The 18,332-nt window shown below is 36.3% G+C and overlaps 1 pseudogene; it reads right to left on the bottom strand.

Moving 5' to 3' along the window:
- The window catches only part of LOC131073869 (DNA-directed RNA polymerase subunit beta-like), an 81,460-nt pseudogene that overhangs the window by 29,092 nt on the left and 34,036 nt on the right, over nt 1–18,332 (bottom strand).

Below are 18,332 nucleotides of genomic sequence, written 5' to 3' on the forward strand. Positions count from 1 at the left end.
ATAGATAAAGAACAAATCAAAATTTTCAAGGAAGCCACTAGTTCAAACAACAACAATAATAACAATGAAAAATCAAGATTTTGGACTAAAAATAAGAATGATGTGAATGATGGTGTTGTAGATGTTCAAAATCTCAAAGCAACCCATCTTCGATCTATCAAGTCCACAAGGCAATACCAACAATCAAAACAACAACACATCTAAACCAAAAGCTCCATATGCCTTGCAGAAAATTCACACCATTAGGAGAACCACTTGAATCAGCATTAAAGAAGCTTCTTTCAAACAATCTTATCACACTTCCCAAAGCAAGGGGCTATGAACCCATCGTTAAACCATCATGGTGGCCTGATTATGATTTTTGTGATTTTAATAGGAGAAAAGGACATAAAACAAATGATTGACATAGGTTGAAAAATACTATTCAAGACTTGGTAGATAAGGGAGAAACATCAGCTGATAGATATAAATCTAGTGAAGAACATGTGACAATCAAGGATCCACTTCCAAAATATGAAAATAGAAGTCCTTCAATGTTAGGCAAAAATAAAGTCAATTACACAAATGCATCATATGATTATGTCATTAATCACATATCTAAATGTGACTCATATGCAAATGTCATTACCATTAAAAAAAAATGAATGCAATGTTACCACCCATCGAGGAAAGTTTACCCTTCAAGGAGCACCTCCCAAGCCCTCCTCCATATCCAATCAATATAATGTCCTAGATCAACTTAAAAAGACACCAACCCATATGTCTATTTTAGATCTTTTACATATTTCACCAACTCACAAGAATATCCTAGAAAAGTCTCTACAAGAAACTATTGTGCCACCAAACCTTGACCAAGCACAGTTTCAAGCCATGGTGGGACATCTTACCACACCACATTTCTTTTCCTTGATCGAACATGGTTACTTGGCTATTAATCAACCTCACAATGCACCCATCCATATTGAAGTACTTATCCATAAGCATAGAATCAAATGTGTCCTTATAGATGGATGGGTTGGTTTAAATATTTGTACTTTCAAATTAGTCCTTGCATTGGGGTTTTTCAAAAATGTCATGGATCCAAAGAAGAAGATCTCTATAAAGGCTTATTATGAAGAAGAAAGAGCTTATATAGGATCAATTTTTTTACCTATAAGAGTTGGACTAGTGGAAAAAGATGTGGTTTTCCAAGTTATTAATCTTGACTTAGCATATAATATACTCTTTGGACGTCCTTGGATTCATTCATGCAATGCAAGTTGTGTTATCTACATATCACCAATATTTAAAATTTCCCCATAATGGTCATTAAATAACTATCCAAGGAGATCCCAACCCCTTTTAATATTGCAATACCAATACACCTAAACTTGATATCTGTGGAGGGGGAAAGCAAGACCGGGTGACTAGGACCTAATCCCACTTTAGCCAAAATAGTGGGAATACGAAAGAGCCTAGGGAGATAGATAACTTTGGATACTTCTTGTGAGAAAGAGAGAGCCAAGGATTATCTCATAGGGTTTCTATTCATCTTGTTGAATATGACTAGGAGATGAACAATGAAGCATATATGAACTGAAATTAAACAAACTTGCAGATCATAAACTGAGATACTAAAAGAAGATAAGGGGGAGGAAACTGTATGTGCACCTGATTCTGAAAGCTAAGCCAAATTGGCCAAGACTAGGGTGTCATGCCACTATCCTATTTCTACAGATAGGAGGTTGTAACTGACAGACTGTAATTCTGAGTTTCTAAACTTGTATACTGCCAAAAATCACTGAAAAGTGAAGGGACTAGGGCACCACGCCCCTGTCCTAGGTAGGACCAGGGCGCCATGCCCCTGTCCCTTATAGATTTGGGAAAATCTAAGACTTTTGGGTAGTTCTTGTGTCTTTTCCTAAGCTGAAAGTCCTTCGAGGTACCTGTTTCTGCACCTGCAACTGAAAAGAGAGGGTTTGGGTGGCTATATAGTGTTTTACCTCAGTCAAACCCCTATTTTGGTGATTTCAACCTCCACAAATAATTGATAATATACTAACAATGTGTGTGCTAGAACCTTGTATGTATGCAAGATCCTAAAATGAAAGCAAACAATCTAGAGCAACCATAAAGAGTAAACCCTAATTGCTTATAATTTACAAAGTAAATGCTCTAAATAAATGATGCAAAGTGATCTAAAGCATGAATTTAAATATGTAAATTTATGTAATGAATCTTATACAAAGATATGAAAATAACATGAAACCATACCCAACCCCTAAGGGAGGAGTACAAGCCAATCGTCAGTCGGTGATCTCCTATTATTCTTCAATGTCTTCAAGGATCCTAATTGATGATAAATGTTTGATGAAATGTTGTTGAATTTTGTTGAATGTTGTTGAAGACTCCACACATGCTTCTCTTTCACTACATAGAAAGCTCCTTATGCTCCAAAAACCTGCTCTTAGATTCTTATATCCTATAGATAGATAGAACTTAGTTGCCTTCAAATGAAGAAAGAGAGCTCTTATGTATGAAACCCTAGATCTTAATTTTGACTTAATTTCATCTTTAGGCCAACCTAGGAATTGAATTTCCCACCAATATTTTGGGGTTAAGCATTATTATATCATAGGATTATGCTCCCAAAATTTCAGGAAAAAAGTCGAGGACCGTGTGCACTTTCAACATGGTCCGACCCACTTTTCACCAAATTTTTGGGGTCGTTAGATATGATGATATTAGAGTGAATCCGAAAGTTAAAGTTGATTTCAAGGTGTTTTGATATGCGAAAGCAGGCCTTAAAGGTCGAAATAGGACATAATTAGGGTTTATGATTTAATGATTTATTGGAGGAATAAAATAAAAAAGAGGCACACTTAGTGTAAAGGGCCCAATTTTATGATGTATGAAGTGATTGAATAGGGCTTTAGATTTAATTAAATTAATTAATTAAATTCTTAAAGGGAAATTACAATGCAAGATGCAAACACACTAAGGCGGGTGCTAAACTAAGTGTGGAATTGTACCACCCTAGGAAGGGTGTACAATTTACGACACTACAATATCATTGTACCTAGTAACCATGAAACTTCATCTTATAATTCCCATATTGATGCAACTTCATTACCTTCAACATAAAAATATGTAGAATCAAAGTTTGAGCTCAAAGATAAGGGTATGGGAGAATACTCTATTGAACAAACCTTTTGCATTTTCTTCAAATTAAATTATTTTCAACTTCGTCGCCTTCTTTGAAAGACAAAAGTTCAACTAAACAGCTAGGTAAGTGTCACATACATCACTTCCCTCTAAATTTTTGACAGGTACAGCTCCCTCCATTAGTTATTCATGGAATAATCTAATTAAATTAAATTGGTATGATTTTAACTTGAAAGCACATAAGGCTGCCTACTTCATTCTTAGATGAGAGGCTAATGTTTCATAAATATTTCAGAGAAAACTATTCTTCAAAATTCTTCAACATGAAAAATGGAGGTGAATGAAAAAAGTTTAGAAACATCGATTCAACACTTCATAAAAAACAGGTAAGAGAAATAAAATCTCTTTTCAAACACATATCTTTTTAAATCACATAGAAAGGAGCTCCAGAATAATACCATCAGAAAGGTGATCATAGTCGTTCAATTAGATTAATATTTGCAAAGAAATACCACTCCATAAATTCAAAACTCAAAGGTTTTCCTTCTCCAAAATGCATATGATCTTTATATATATATGTATTTCATGCAAAAAAGACACAACAATACACGTATAAGTTCTTTCTAATTTCTGATTTCCAGAAACTGGTGACTTCCTTCCAACCAAAACAGAACTTCTAAAAACAAAAACTAACTTATTCTAAAACTTTTCTCTCTCTATTTTAATCTAATTTATAGTCCCTTTAAAGAATAGAGGAGGTCTCCCTCAAAACCCGACCTCCTCTGAAACAATTATAAAAACCAACAGAGTATTTTAGGGACAGATGTCCCGAAGTCATTGCAAGATTATGAAAAACACATAAAATAAAAATAGAGCATTATCATCATGCTACACTTCTTCTCCATCATCATCCTCTCATCCACTTTTCTGGGCATCGTGGGCGGTTGCAAGCTCCTAAATTATAGACTGGCTAGGATTTTTCATGGCATTGATCTCTGCTTTAGCGGCTTCTTTATCCTACCTGTGCTTCACCATTTTCTCAGCATGCTTAGGTAACTGATCGTTACCGATAAATGTCATGGACTCAATTCGGGCGACTTGCGTTATATCTTCAGGAGTGAAATTTCCTTTGGCCTTAACTTTCTCCATGTGCAGCCTAAAAGCCTTTATTGTGTCCTGCGTGTTCAATCCACAGATTCTTAGTTGCCAATCATGGTCTGGATTAACCACTTTATTGTCATTAACAAAGTTGCACTGAAGGTCCTGAAGCTCATGAACATAAGTCCTGGCATCAGAAATCACAGCCTTGAATGTGAGTACCTGCCACATTATAGTCTTCTTCAATACGAAGAGTTGGCGCTCATCAGTTACCAACTTGATTGAGTTTTCTGACAAAAATTTTGTGGCTCCGTACTCTTCTACCTTGGTGAGCATGGGTAAGACATTTTCCCATTTATGCTCTTCTTTTTCTCATGGCATGATCTGATTCTAAATCTCTGCAATGAGACTTTGCATCTCATCGCATAACTTCCTGGAGCTTGTGATATACTTTTCACCATCTCTAATCACTCCTTCAATCCATTTCTCCACAACCCCGTGATGCTTTTGGCTCGTTGAACTTGACCCATCAGCTTCTTGTTCTTTGGTGTAGTGGGGTCAAAACTTTTTGAAGCATGTGATATGGGAAGTGGTCCAAAGCAGTCGATACTATCAATGAATTGAGCAAGAATTTTCATATGTCGCTTCAGCTCTCTTTTCTCCTGCCCATCTTTTTCTGACCTAGTGAGCATCTTCTTAGCTGATACCCGAAAAAGTTGATTATTCGAATCTCTACTCATCTTCCCGAGCTCCACTTTGGTGATCTCAAAGTCCTCTGCATTTACCTCCTTATTCTCATCTTTGGGCTTATAAGAAGCAATCTCGGCAACCCACTTCTGAGTCTCTTCATCAGTATCCAATCTGGCAGTTATTTTGAACTTCTTTTGTTTGGGACCCTTCTTTGTGTACTTAACCACCATGTTCTGAATTGGGATGGTTACTAGAATGAATCTATGTTTCTTGCTTACTGAAGTGGTTAGCCATTTAGGAGTTGCACTTGAACTAGTTGTTTCTCCGATCACCTTAGGTGGCGGCGTCATGGCTATAGTGACCGCATGAGAATACATTGTGTTGACAATGTCACTATCAAGGTCTTCGACTTTGAAAATTTTAGCATCAAGAATTTTGTCTTTTGCCTTCTTGTCTTTGATCTGGTCCATTCTCTTCTGCACGGCACTTCGTGACGTGGTATATCGAGGAGTAGAAAATTCCAGAGCCGGATTGGGAGAGTGCTTGGTGTAAGATGGCTTCTTATCTTTACCTGCATGAACAGGTATAGAAGTGGGGTTAGAAAAATGTTTTAAGGAACATAGAGTAGCCTCACTACCTCTTGCAGGACCAATCTTGTTGCCTAGTTTCATTGCTCTTCTCTTGTTAACCCATTATGCGGTTCTTTCCAAGACCCTCTTTGTTTTAAGTTGTATGTCATCCTCTTCTTCTACATCCCAATTAATGCAGGGCATTTTGGGTTCATCTTGGTCCAGGTATCCAAGTTCAAAAATCTCTAGATAATCCTCTTGGATTCCCCTTATATCAAGTTTCACCTATAGTGAAACTACTTGTTCCAGAACCATTCTCATGTTTGCTCTTTTGAACACTTCAAGCTCATCATTACAATATTTCGAGAAATCCTCCACGTGTGGGATTGGAAGGTGCAGCATCAAACCAAGACTTCATGAGAAACATTTATTGTCAAAACCCTTTCTTTCATGATACATTGCAAAATTGAAGTTCTTGAAGTAGGCTCCAATGCTTAAAGCATCTGACATTGAACTGCAAAATAAAATACCCAATTGAATAGGAAAATGATCCTCCCATTTATCTCTGGGTTGAGCCTTCTTAATTATGGTAGCCAACTGCCTACAGACCTCAGCAAGAACAAAACAATCCGAACAAAAACGTGGAAGTCTGAAAGGCTCTTCCTCAAAATCGCCGACTCTTATGTAGCAAAAATGAGGAAACTGAACAAAGAAACTACCATATTTCTTCACTAATGCCTGTGCATCTTCAGACATTCTCTTGGTTTTCATGTTCTTTAACTCATAACACAAATCTCCTAGGAAAGCATTATGTACTCTCCTAAAATCTTGCAAAGCATTATCCTTTTGTAACATAGGGTAAAAGTCATACACAAAAACCTCTCCCTCAGCGAGCTGCCTAGGTATTCCCACTATCTCTTTAACACATGCTAAGCAATATATCAAATATGAGGACATGAAGAAATTTTTCTTGAAATTTTTCACCATACTCAGCTGTTCCCTCATGGAGTCGGCAATCAGCTCTGCCCAATCAAGATATTGCTTTCCTTCCAGCACCAGTTGTACATAGCAGTAAATCCAATCATCGAAGTTGTAGGCTTCAACTAAACCTCTAACTCAGTGTAGTAGTAACATGACATCATGGATGTGGGGAAGCATGTGGTTCTTGTTGGGATTCTTAGGTAATCTGGAGGCACCCCTCTGAGGAACCTTCAACCAGTACTTTGCTTATATTATTCTGGTGTCCAGTTTTATCTGCATTGAACTCGCTAATTAATTGGGCGGGAGAAAAGTTTGAGAACTGATAATCAGGCAATTTGAAAACAGAGGAAATAACTTCCCTATTAATTGCGAGGAGGGTGTCACCATTATCTCTCTTAATAGTTTCGGAAATAGGATCATACCTCGCAATACACTCCTTAACTAGTTCTGGGCAAGGGACAATAGGAGGAAAGGCTACCACTTCTATGAGACCAATACCCAAAATTTCTAAACCAAATGAACCATCAATTCCTTTAAACACCCTTTCCTTTAAAACTTCCAGATTTTCTCCTTTCAAGTTTGTCACTGACTATGGGCTCTGTGCATGCAAGACTGAAAATATTCTCGAAAAGGTGCAATGTGGACTTCATAATTCATAAACAACAACCCTTATTTTCCCCAGCAAATTGTATTATGAGAGAGGAAAAGTAGGTAAAAATCACTGGAGAGGATAGGAAACAAACTCATCTTCACAGTTGAGACCAATCAAACGACTACCAGCAAACAAACCTTCTATCCAAAAACTTTGCAATAATGAAGAACAAGTTTTTTCAGAAATTAATCACTTCATACCTTATAGAAAAAGAAGTGATACGAACTTATTAAGTGCTTTAATTCCAATCGTCAACTAAAATGTGTTGAGCATTGGGATTGTACATCACATGCGTGCATTGAATACATGGCGACATTTTTGGATTAACCGCCAATTCCCAAAAATGATTACTTGCCTTGAAAACTCAACCAGTTGATGTCACCTGAGATATGGTTCAATCTTCATCATATTTAGCAATAAATGTACCATCATGTCTTTTATCCCATGGGACCCACCTGATTTGAACATGCATGAACAATCTGAACTGACTTCACGAGGGTTCGGGTAGTGCAAAGCGTACACTGCGCCAAGAAAATTCTCTTAGAAAAGATTAACTCTGTTAAGTGTCACTGGTCTTTTGAACCTCATTGAACATGTTGAACACCACTGAACTATTTGAACTAGGTTCAAAGGGTTCACGGCTTGGAGAAAGAAGATATAACACATCATACGCGACCATGAAAAAGAACCACTGCAAAACACTTTGAGTGAACGTTAGCATGAAAACATTTTAGAAACCTTAGAACCTGCGGAACCTAAATGAACACTATGAACTCGCTTCAAAATGGTTCAATGAGCTCATGGGGTTCAAACAGACCATTAAAACTTGGCACTACGGATTAGGAGACAATTTACAAACGGATTAAGGATTTAACCAAGGAATTTCTAGAAAGATAAGGACTCCAATAAAAAATTTGTAGGGCGATTTACTCTTGCTATGAAGGATGAATGATGAGATAACAGGAAGACAACAATCCTTGGTTCCTATAAAATAGCCTTAAGGTCATTTTATCAAATGGGGGACTTTATCAGATGAAAGTGAAGACAAAGACATCAAAGAATGGTTATACAAAGATGAAGGGAATCACTTGAAGACACCTAAATTAGAAATACAACTACTTGTTGAACAATATGGTAAGGGTTTTACTATAATGCAAAGGATGGTATATAATGGCCATGGTCCCATAGGATTAAGAAAGGAAGGTCTCATTGAACCAAGACAACCTACTTTTTCATCTAGAAAAGACACAGAGGGATTAGGTTACATAGGGGATATCATAGAGAAAGCTACTACTAACTTAATTGAGTGGATTCATAAATTACAAGATGGCAATGAGAAAAATTCTCATGAATGGGGAGGACTTTTTGAGGTGTATTCTAAATATAAATAGGTAGATGTGGTTCACTCTTTCCATTCTACAAGAATATATGATGAGGGATAGAGTTCAAGGTCTAGACTGCTTGAGCAAGATTCATAGAATAATGAGAGTGACTCCTACGAGGATGGTCAGCTATCAGACGTAACAAATAACCTTGAGCTGAGTATCAATTTTGACCTTGAAGATATTTTCATAAACCACAATCTAATAATTAGATTCACAAACTGATGCCCTCCTAAATGGCACAATATTAGCTTAAGATCAAACAACACAAAACACACAAGATGTTAGAGTTAATCAATCAAAAACTAAAACATGAAGGCATTCCAAAGGAGATACTAAAAACATGCTAATGAATCTAACTAAAGAAGTAAAGACAATGAGATATCTCCAACTATCTCATAGCATGATATTAGCTCCTTCTCCCTTGTTCCTCTCCTCTCCAAGTTCCAAAATAGTGTAGCTCTCAGCAGCTTTTTGCACTATGGATGCTTATGGAGGATTGAGATTTGTAGAATAGCTCCAAACATGAAATGAAAAGCTATTTTTAATGCTAAAATGATTGATTTTACCAAAAAGACAATATTTAGTTATGCTATGCTAAATGCTCTCTAAAATGGCTATAGTCTAAATGCTTACAAGTTTTCAGGATCTGGATTATGAAGGAATGGGCTCTATTTATAGGAAAAATGGAGCAATGGATGGCCAGGATTGAAAGGTTTAATCAAGGGTCAAGCTTGAAAGTTGGGGATCCATGTGCACAATTGGCACCAATAAAATAATGACAAGTGTCAACACAGGATTGGGTTGAAAGAAGAGGTTGGAGGCATTAAAGGCCTGAGAAGACCTCATGGTTATCTAAAGGCTAAGGGTCAAGCCTAAATTAGGATTACCCACTGGATTAGGAGTTAATCCAAGGATAAACCTTTGTGCAAATGATTAAGAGATAATCATGGTCAAAGTATTAAATGCTTGATGAGACCTTTGTGGTTGGATAGAGGTTGAGTCAAACAAATGTTTTAACCATGTGGGAGGGTTGAATTAACCATTAATGGTTATTGGAGACTTTGGGGAATTAAGTGGTTGAAAGTTGGAAGCCTTTAATGGTTTTCAAAGACTTTGGGGTTTTTGGTGGTTGAAGGTTGAAAACCTTTAATGGTTATCAAAGACTTTGGGGTCTTTGAGAAGTGACTCCATTTTGCTTAGGAATGTGACAATATTTAGGGGATGGATTAGGCTAATTAGGAAGGGGTTAGAAGAATCTAGAAGGTGATTAGATTTTGCAAGTGGATTTGGTGGGTGAGGGAAAATAAGATTTTATTAAAATAAAAATTCATTTATTTCAATAAATGTGTGCAAGTTGCATTTGTAGGAAAATGCAAGTGGGGGGGTTTTAAAATGATTTAAATAAATGTTAATTTATTTAAAAGAGGGAAAGGGGGATTTAATTAAATAAATTGATTTATTTATTTAATTGATTGGAATTGGATTTAATGAATTAATTAAAATAAATTGAATAATTTATTTAATTAATAGAAGAATGTTTGGGGATGAATTAATTAAATATTAATTTAATTAATTGATGGCTAGTGGATTTTTAATCAAATAAATACGAAATATTCATTAAATTAAAATGGACAGATTTATGTGACTACACAAACAATCCTCTTCCATCCATGATAACACCCTCTTTTAATTGCATGAAGAATAGCAAGAGCTTTCATAAGATAATTAGAATTTTATTCCTTATAAATAGAAAAAATGAAAACAACATCTCCATCACTACTCCAACCAATACCACCAATTCCAGCATGTCCAGGATTTCCCTTGGAAAAGCCATTAGTATTAATTTTCAAAACCCCCTCAGAAGAAGGAATCCACTGCCCCTCTCTATGAATAATTTGTTTAGCTTGCCCTAATTTTCTTCTAGTAGAGAAACTTGATCCATTATAAACCAAATTCAAATTCTTAATAACATCTAAATCACTAGAATCCACTACCACTGAAAGATCACATTTTGCTAAAATAGTTTCTTAAAGCCTGCTGGCAACTTTTGGCCATAGGTGGATGCCCTCCAATTTAGAATCCTAAAAGATCCTACGATTTCTTTCCAGCCAATGATTCCAGATTATGAAAGTGGGAGCAATATACCAAACAACCTATAGTAAAGTGACATTGGCAAGAGGTCGACCCAAACTTTCTAAAACTCAACTAAAGAAATGACATGGACACATGCATGATTCCATGCCTCCCACCAATGGTGTCAAATATCCCTAGAGTAAGGACACTGAAAGAAGAGACGTGAAATGCATTATTCATTGTTTTACAGAGAATACAAATGGAAGGTCCCTATAAACCTCTCTCATACAAGTTCTTGAATGTGAGACACTTCCTTTAGACCACCAACCAAAGAAAAAAGTTACATTTAGGCCAAGAAAAAACATTCCAAACTTGCTTCCACCAAGGCACACTTGCGTGACCAAAAAATGTCTATCCAACTCCAAATACCCAGAGGCCATAAAAAAGATTCATTTTGAATTAAGACCTCAATGCAAAATATCTCTCCCTTTCAAGGAACTGCAAAGTCTAACAGCCAAAATCCTAGCTAGCTCTTTTCAACCCTCCACGGTATCCCCCAATGCTCACTCCTGAGGATCTTTCTAGCAAGTCACCTCCAAATGACCCTTGATCTTAATAGTCTTAAAATGCTCTAGCTTAATCCAACCAACTTCATCCAAAATGTTATAAAGGGGCTAAAGATGAGGAATTTGAGCAATAATTGGGGGGTGACCATCCCACAAATCATGCCAAAATAGAGCATCGGGTCCCCTATTACAAATCCAAAATAGACATTCCTTAATGAGCTTCGACCCTCGTTTGAGATTATCCCAAATCATGGAACCCTTCCCAAATAGGTTACATTGAGTCACATCTGAGCTGCTACCTCCCCAAAGATACTTATGAGTGAGAATAAGTACCTATTCCTGACCCTGGCAAGCACACCACCGCTAGTATAACTTAGCCAATAAAACCTGACTAATCAAACCAACAAGATGAAGGCCAAGACCATCCTCTTGCCTTGTCCTACAAACTGAATCCCATTTGACTAAGCTCCGTTTCAAAGAATGAAAATTACCAGACCAGAGAAACTACCAAGAGAGAGCATCAAACTCTTTAGCAAAGTTGATGGGGGAAACTTACAAAAAGCATCTGTAAATAGGAAGAGCCTACACAACTAACTTCAGAAGGGTCATACTACCAGTAGACAAAATCCATCTACGAGTCCAATGGTTGAACTTCTTCTAGAACTTATTGAAAATATCTTACCAAAACTCTCTGCATTGAGATCCCACACCAAAGGGGATCCCAAGATAAGTCGAAGGAAGAGTACCAATTTGAAATATTAGAATTTGAGCAATCCTACTCTGAATCAACTGAGGAATATTAAAGAAAAAGATAGAAGACTTAGCCTCATTAAAGAATTTCCTTGAGATAGCAAGGTAATTATCTAAGGTTCTCCTAAAATTAATAGCTTTATTGATTTTGTCTATTCCCATCAAAGCATTATCATCAACAAACTAAAGATGAGAATAAGGAGGTAATTGATTGCACCAAATCCATCCCCGAATCAAACTGCCTAACATGGGATTTAATAAATCTATTGAGTCCCTTAGCTATGATTTTAAAAAAATATGGAGAAAGAGGGCCCCCTTGCCTAAGGCCCCTAAAATCACTGAACAAATAAGAAGGTTCACTATTAATAATAACAAAAAAGGATGTAAGGAAACGCAACTCATCATCTAATTCACCCAATCACTACCAAATCCAAAATCTAAAGAGCTAGATGTAGAAAAATCCATTCAACCATGTCATAAGCCTTTGTCATATCAAGTTTGATGAACATGGTCTTATCCTTGGAGATCGTCATAGAATGAATGGCCTCTACAACAATCACTATCCCATCAATAATTTTTTTGCCAACAACAAATTTTCCTTTCTCCTTTGAAATCAAATCCTTGAGGCACAACTTGAGTCTTTCATCAATCAACTTAATGATTATTTTATAAACCATATTACATAGAGCAATGGATCTAAAATGATACAGATTGTTTGCACCTTCCCTTTTAGAAATAAGAGCTAGAAAAGTGGAATTCATAACTCTTCACATCTATTTATTCCTTTGTGATTCCTGTACTACCCCCAAAAGATCAAGCTTGATAATCTCCCAAAACTCCTAAAAGAATTTAGTAGGAAAGCCATCAGGACCTGGGGATTTACCTTTTTTCGTATGAAATACTATGTCTTCTAATTCTTGCAACAAGATGGAGCAAATGAGAACCTCATTCATCTTATTAGAAACCAAGGAATACAATCCAAAATAGATTTTTCCTCTTCACTTGCAGGGAGTGAGTCCTACATAAATAGAGTAGAAAAATACTAAGAAGCCTCTCAAGAAATTTCTCCCCTTGAGGATAGTTGAATACCTTTATAGGTCACAAGAGAAGTAATGAGATTGTCACTTCTTCTAAACTTAATAGAATTATGAGATAAGGTTGTATTCCTATTTCCTTCCTGAATCCAATCAATACGAGACTTTTGTTTTCAAAAAATATTTTTACGAAGTTCCAATTCCTCTAAATCCTTAATAACTAGGGTCTCTTCTCTACTTAAATCCAAGGTAAGACTCTGATCCTGGATCCTATGAGTGATAGTATCAAGACAAACTTGAGCTAACACTTTATTGAAATGAAGGTTTCCATAAAATTTCTTGTTCCACCTCTTGTGCCTATATTTAACATTTTTCAATATTTTTACAAAAAAATATATAGCCCTACCATGAGCAGGATTTCTTTCATACAACCAATCATTCATTAGATCTTGGAGAGAGAGATCGCACAACCACATAAAGTGAAACTTAAATGAAGGTTTCTTTGAAGCTCTAAAAGAAACTACTAAGATTTTGATCGTCTAGTGATCAAAACCTATCCAATCCAAAATCTTCGAGTTGGTAGTCCATCTATTACCTATCCAATAGCAAGAGACAAGAAACTTATCAAGCCTTTCTGAATCGCATCTACACTAGTTATCCTATTGTTCTAAGTGAAGATACCATTTCTTAGTTGAACATCAATGACATTTAGAAGATCAATATTATCACTAAGGAGGTTAGTAGAAGGATAAATCTTGACTAAACTCCCTCTTTTTCTCCTCCAAGCTATAGATAGCATTGAAGTCACCAGCCATAATCTAAGGAAGAAAGGGCACCAAAGAATAAACAATTCTAATATGATCACAAAGATGCAATTTTCCTTAAAAAACAATAGGAGCATAGACATTCGTGAAAAGACAACACCTAAATCCAAACTAGAAGCCAACATAAAGATGGAAAAGCAGCTCAAAATCCACCAATGGTAGACAATATTCCTTAGATCCCAAAAATAAGCCACACCACCCAAACTACCTTGAGCTCCAACGCACTTACAAGAACCATGAGACCAAATTCTAGGAGCTCTACTTAACATACCATTAGCTATCAATTTAATTTCCTAGATAAGGATAGTCAAGAAAATTAGTATTAATCAAATCATGAACAACCTTTTGTCTAGGGATGTTTCTCATACCCCTTACATTCCAAGACAAAACATTCATTTCTGGGGTTGGAATAAATGGGAGTCAATGGTCTTTACTAACCTAGATTCTATTGGAATGTATCCCCAATTAACTTAACCTTCTCTTGGTCTATCTTCTGCCCAATCTTCAAAGGGTTCTCTAGAGGCCCCTTTTTAAGGGGTTTTCGCTATAAGCGGAAGGTTGGAGAAGCCATTGTTCTTCCTGGACTCCAAAACTATTTTCATTGGAGGAGAGACCGGAGCTACCAAGGCCCCACCATCTTTCAAGATCAATGCCCGACTTGGTTTAGACACCTTAGGAATCTAAGAGGGAAAATTTGTATTCATCTTCCCATCTTGATGCTCCTCCATGGACGAGTATTTCTTATCATTCCCTTTGTCCTCTGACAAAGCTTCTCCCAATGACTTAGCTCTAGAGAATAACTCAACTCGAATTCCTTGTTTCTAGACCAAGTCATCTAAAATCAAATCGGTTAAAAGTCCCCTCATTTTGCTTGTCCTTCATAGTTCTCTTTTGACATCTCCTCTTATTGTGAGGCTTAACTAAAATAAAGCCCTCTTTATCTACAGTCACTTCAGCTAAAGGAGTCTTCCCTTTATCCACCTTAGGTTATGAGCTGGAGAGATAATTAGCTAACCCATTTGTCAAATTAAAATGATGGAATTTCCTTTGTAAGTGCCCATACTTATGACATGATGGACATCTAAATGAAGTGTCTCATAGTCCAGTTGTTGAATCCAGGGAGATGATATAATATAGATTTCTATAGGATCTGGAAACAAGTTATTTAAATCAATTTCAACACAAATTCGAGAAAGAGAAATTACCTTCCTATCTTGAGTTTGTGTAGTACACCCAACAGACTTGCTAAGCATAAGGGAAATTTAGTGGAGAAAATCACTCCTCCAAAACTCAAATGGAAGCCTTAGAAGATGAACCCAAATAGGGACCCTCGAGGGAAGATCCTCATACAAGTTGAATCCCACATGCCAATTTTTGATAAAGAGCCCAACTTTATTGTAGACACCTAAAAATAATTATTTTTAATTACTTTTAATTCCTCATATAATTAACTAATTAATTATGTTAATTCAAATTCTCCTCAATATTAATTAAATATAATTAATATTGTCACTATAGTATGTGACTGATTTATTTAATAAATCAATCCCTTTCTTTATTCTTCTAAAAGATTAAATCCTCACAAATCTTCCTCTTGGCTAATTAATTTCAATTAATTAGTTAACCCACATGGTTCCTACAAACCATCTTCTTAATTCATCATTAACCTAATAAAGTCTTCTAGAAACTCACTTAACCTTATTCTTCTAATTTTTAAATTCTCTCCACTCATTCTCTCTCCTAGTCAAATCCTCCTACAAATCCTAATCCCACCTAAAATTTCCTCTAATCCCCCTCCTAATGAGTTTCTAATGGTTAATCATCATGATTAGCCACGAAGTCAACTCCTTGTCCCTTCCATCCAACCACTAGCTTTTAATGCTCTTTTCCTAGGTGAATGTGAGATCTTCAAAATCTCACAATCCTCTAGGCATCTCCTCTCCCAAGGAATTTTTAATTCCTTCTTATTTCTCCAATCCCCATGATTATCCCTTTTTGGAGAATTTTAAATTCATCCTCCCCATTCTTCAAGGAATGTCACATCCCTTGCTCCTCTCAAGGCATATTGGGAAGTCTCCCCAATGTACCTTGAGGAGTGTGGAGACAAGAAATGCCTTTAAGGCATATCTCTTGGTCTCCACACCCTCTCTTGGGCCTTTTGTGAGCTCACAAGCAATCCTAGCCCTTCATCTTGAATCCATCCTATCCATCCATTCTTCCTCTCCTCTTCCTATAAATTGAGGACTTCATCCCTCCATTCTTCATCTCCAAGCTTAGTAATCTTATGTTGTCCTTTTGAGCCCAGGAAATCATCTTGGAAACCTTATCATGTTCAAATTATATCTCATTCACACTTGATCATCTCATCCTTATCATCTTCCAAATCCATTCCATTTGTGCACAACATTGGAGATCCATCCACATCAAGCAAGCAAGCAAGAGGAGCACATCAAGTGGAGAATCACCAAGGGGTGCCTTCACTTCATCAAGCTCAATCTGAGGGAGAGGTATAAGGTTTTGTGAGGCATATGCATCTTATTCATGTTTTCATGTGTTTTGGAGTTATGTCTTTGATTTCATATGATTATATGTTTGACTTGTATGCTTATTAACTAATCCACCTCACAGGTCTTTTTCCCCTCTTCATTTATTATAAAAATATGAACTACCTTCAAAGACCTTATTTCTATCAGCCATGCAAGAGAAAACTCTCATGTGTGTGAAGTAGGGTACCTGCAACTACAACACAAACACTCAATAGATCATTATAAGCATGGTTAGAAAATTAAAATAAATTGAAAGATAAACCATGACAAAGCAACCTATCCCCTCCTAAGAGATGCGAGTATGGATTTGCTCTCAGAACTGAATAAGCAATCCCAGTAACTTGACTACACCTAGACGGAGGATTTGAAATGATGATGATATGCAAGATATATGAGATTGATTATGATAGATGTATCCAAGAGTCTAATTAAGCTAATGATATGCATGATTAAGCTATGATGATGATGTATTCAAGCTAGAAAAGAGATTGATTAAGCTACGTGATTCAACAATTATGCTAGAAAATAATCAAATTAAACTAGATCTAAGATGCAATTTCCTATAATAACGATGCCTAAATTGATATGAGATGGGATCTTTTGTGCTCCAAAATGGGGGATATTTATAGGATTTCCAAGGCCAGGGGTGAGGTGGTAGGAATCAACGGTCATGATTGAGTCTGAAGATATCAAGGGTGAAATTGGAGGAGGTTGGAGAAGAGGTTGGAGGGAGGGACACTTGTCATCTCTGTGGTGACAAGTGTCAAAAGAGCCTTTCTCATAAGAGGGCAAGTGTCCAAATGAGGAGACATGTGTCCAAAGTGTCATGTGTCTCAAGGGGAGAATATCCACACCATAGGAGGTTAGGATAAGAAGGTTAGGATATGCAAGATAGGATGGGGTTAGTTAAACCCAAGGTTAGGTGGAATGAATTAGGTTAGGGGGATGATTAGTTTAGGTGGCATGTGGGTAATTTGAATTTAAAAATTCAAATAATAGGAAAAGGTTAATTAAATTTCAACAGCTCATAAATTTATTTGTTTTAATTAATTAGGGGATTAGAAGAAATGAGTTATATGGGGGGAGGATTAATTAATTCAGATTAATTAATCAAAGGGGCCTATTGAAATGAACCTATTAAATAAATCCTTAGATTTATTAATAAGTAGATGAAAGGGATTTAATCAGATTGCTAATGAATTCAATTAAATTAGGAAGGGGGATTAATTAAATAATTACTTATTTAATTAATTATCTTCGAACCATTATTAGGTGTATACATTTTGCCCCTCTTTGAAGTGAGGAGTGATGACGCGTTGATTCAAAGAATAATCTCATTTTGATGATGTTGATGCAAAATTGGTGCGATAGGATGCCCCAGAAATTGATTGATAAATTGTGGTACGATGATGCCCCCTCGGGAGATCAATTGAGATAATTGACCTATGGAGTGTTTGGATTGTTGCGAAATTAATTTCTCGATGAGAATTGATTTGATTTCTGCAACGTTTATTGATGAAAGTGTGAATTCTTTGGTCATGATGATGCGATTCTCAATGTGATGATTGATAAAGCTTGATTAAATTTAACAAGATTGATTAGATTGGTGAGATCAAGATCTAGTCTGGTTTTAGGAATGACACCTCCTGTATAAGACAAAGATGATCAAAGCATCTAGTTTCAGGAACCATATATCCTATATAAGACTTGATCAGAATGTCTGGTTCCAGGAAAGATACATCCTGTATAAGACATGATAGAATAGATTAGATGAGATCAATTGAAATAATTGATAAGGTTGATTGGATAAAGAACTGACATTTTGTTGATATTATGTTGCAGGAAGATTTAGATGTGCCGACATGGGTTCATTTGAGGGGGTAGCATAGGATGTGAGTTGGGTCAACAATATATGGAGAGAGATGAGTCATCATTCTGATTGTGTATACTTATGATGATACTTTGATGATATTTGTGATAGATTTGGCCTTGGATAAGATTAGCTTTTGTGATCCCATGC

This window comes from Cryptomeria japonica, chromosome 9 (genome assembly GCF_030272615.1).
Source record: "Cryptomeria japonica chromosome 9, Sugi_1.0, whole genome shotgun sequence".
Lineage (NCBI taxonomy): Eukaryota > Viridiplantae > Streptophyta > Pinopsida > Cupressales > Cupressaceae > Cryptomeria > Cryptomeria japonica.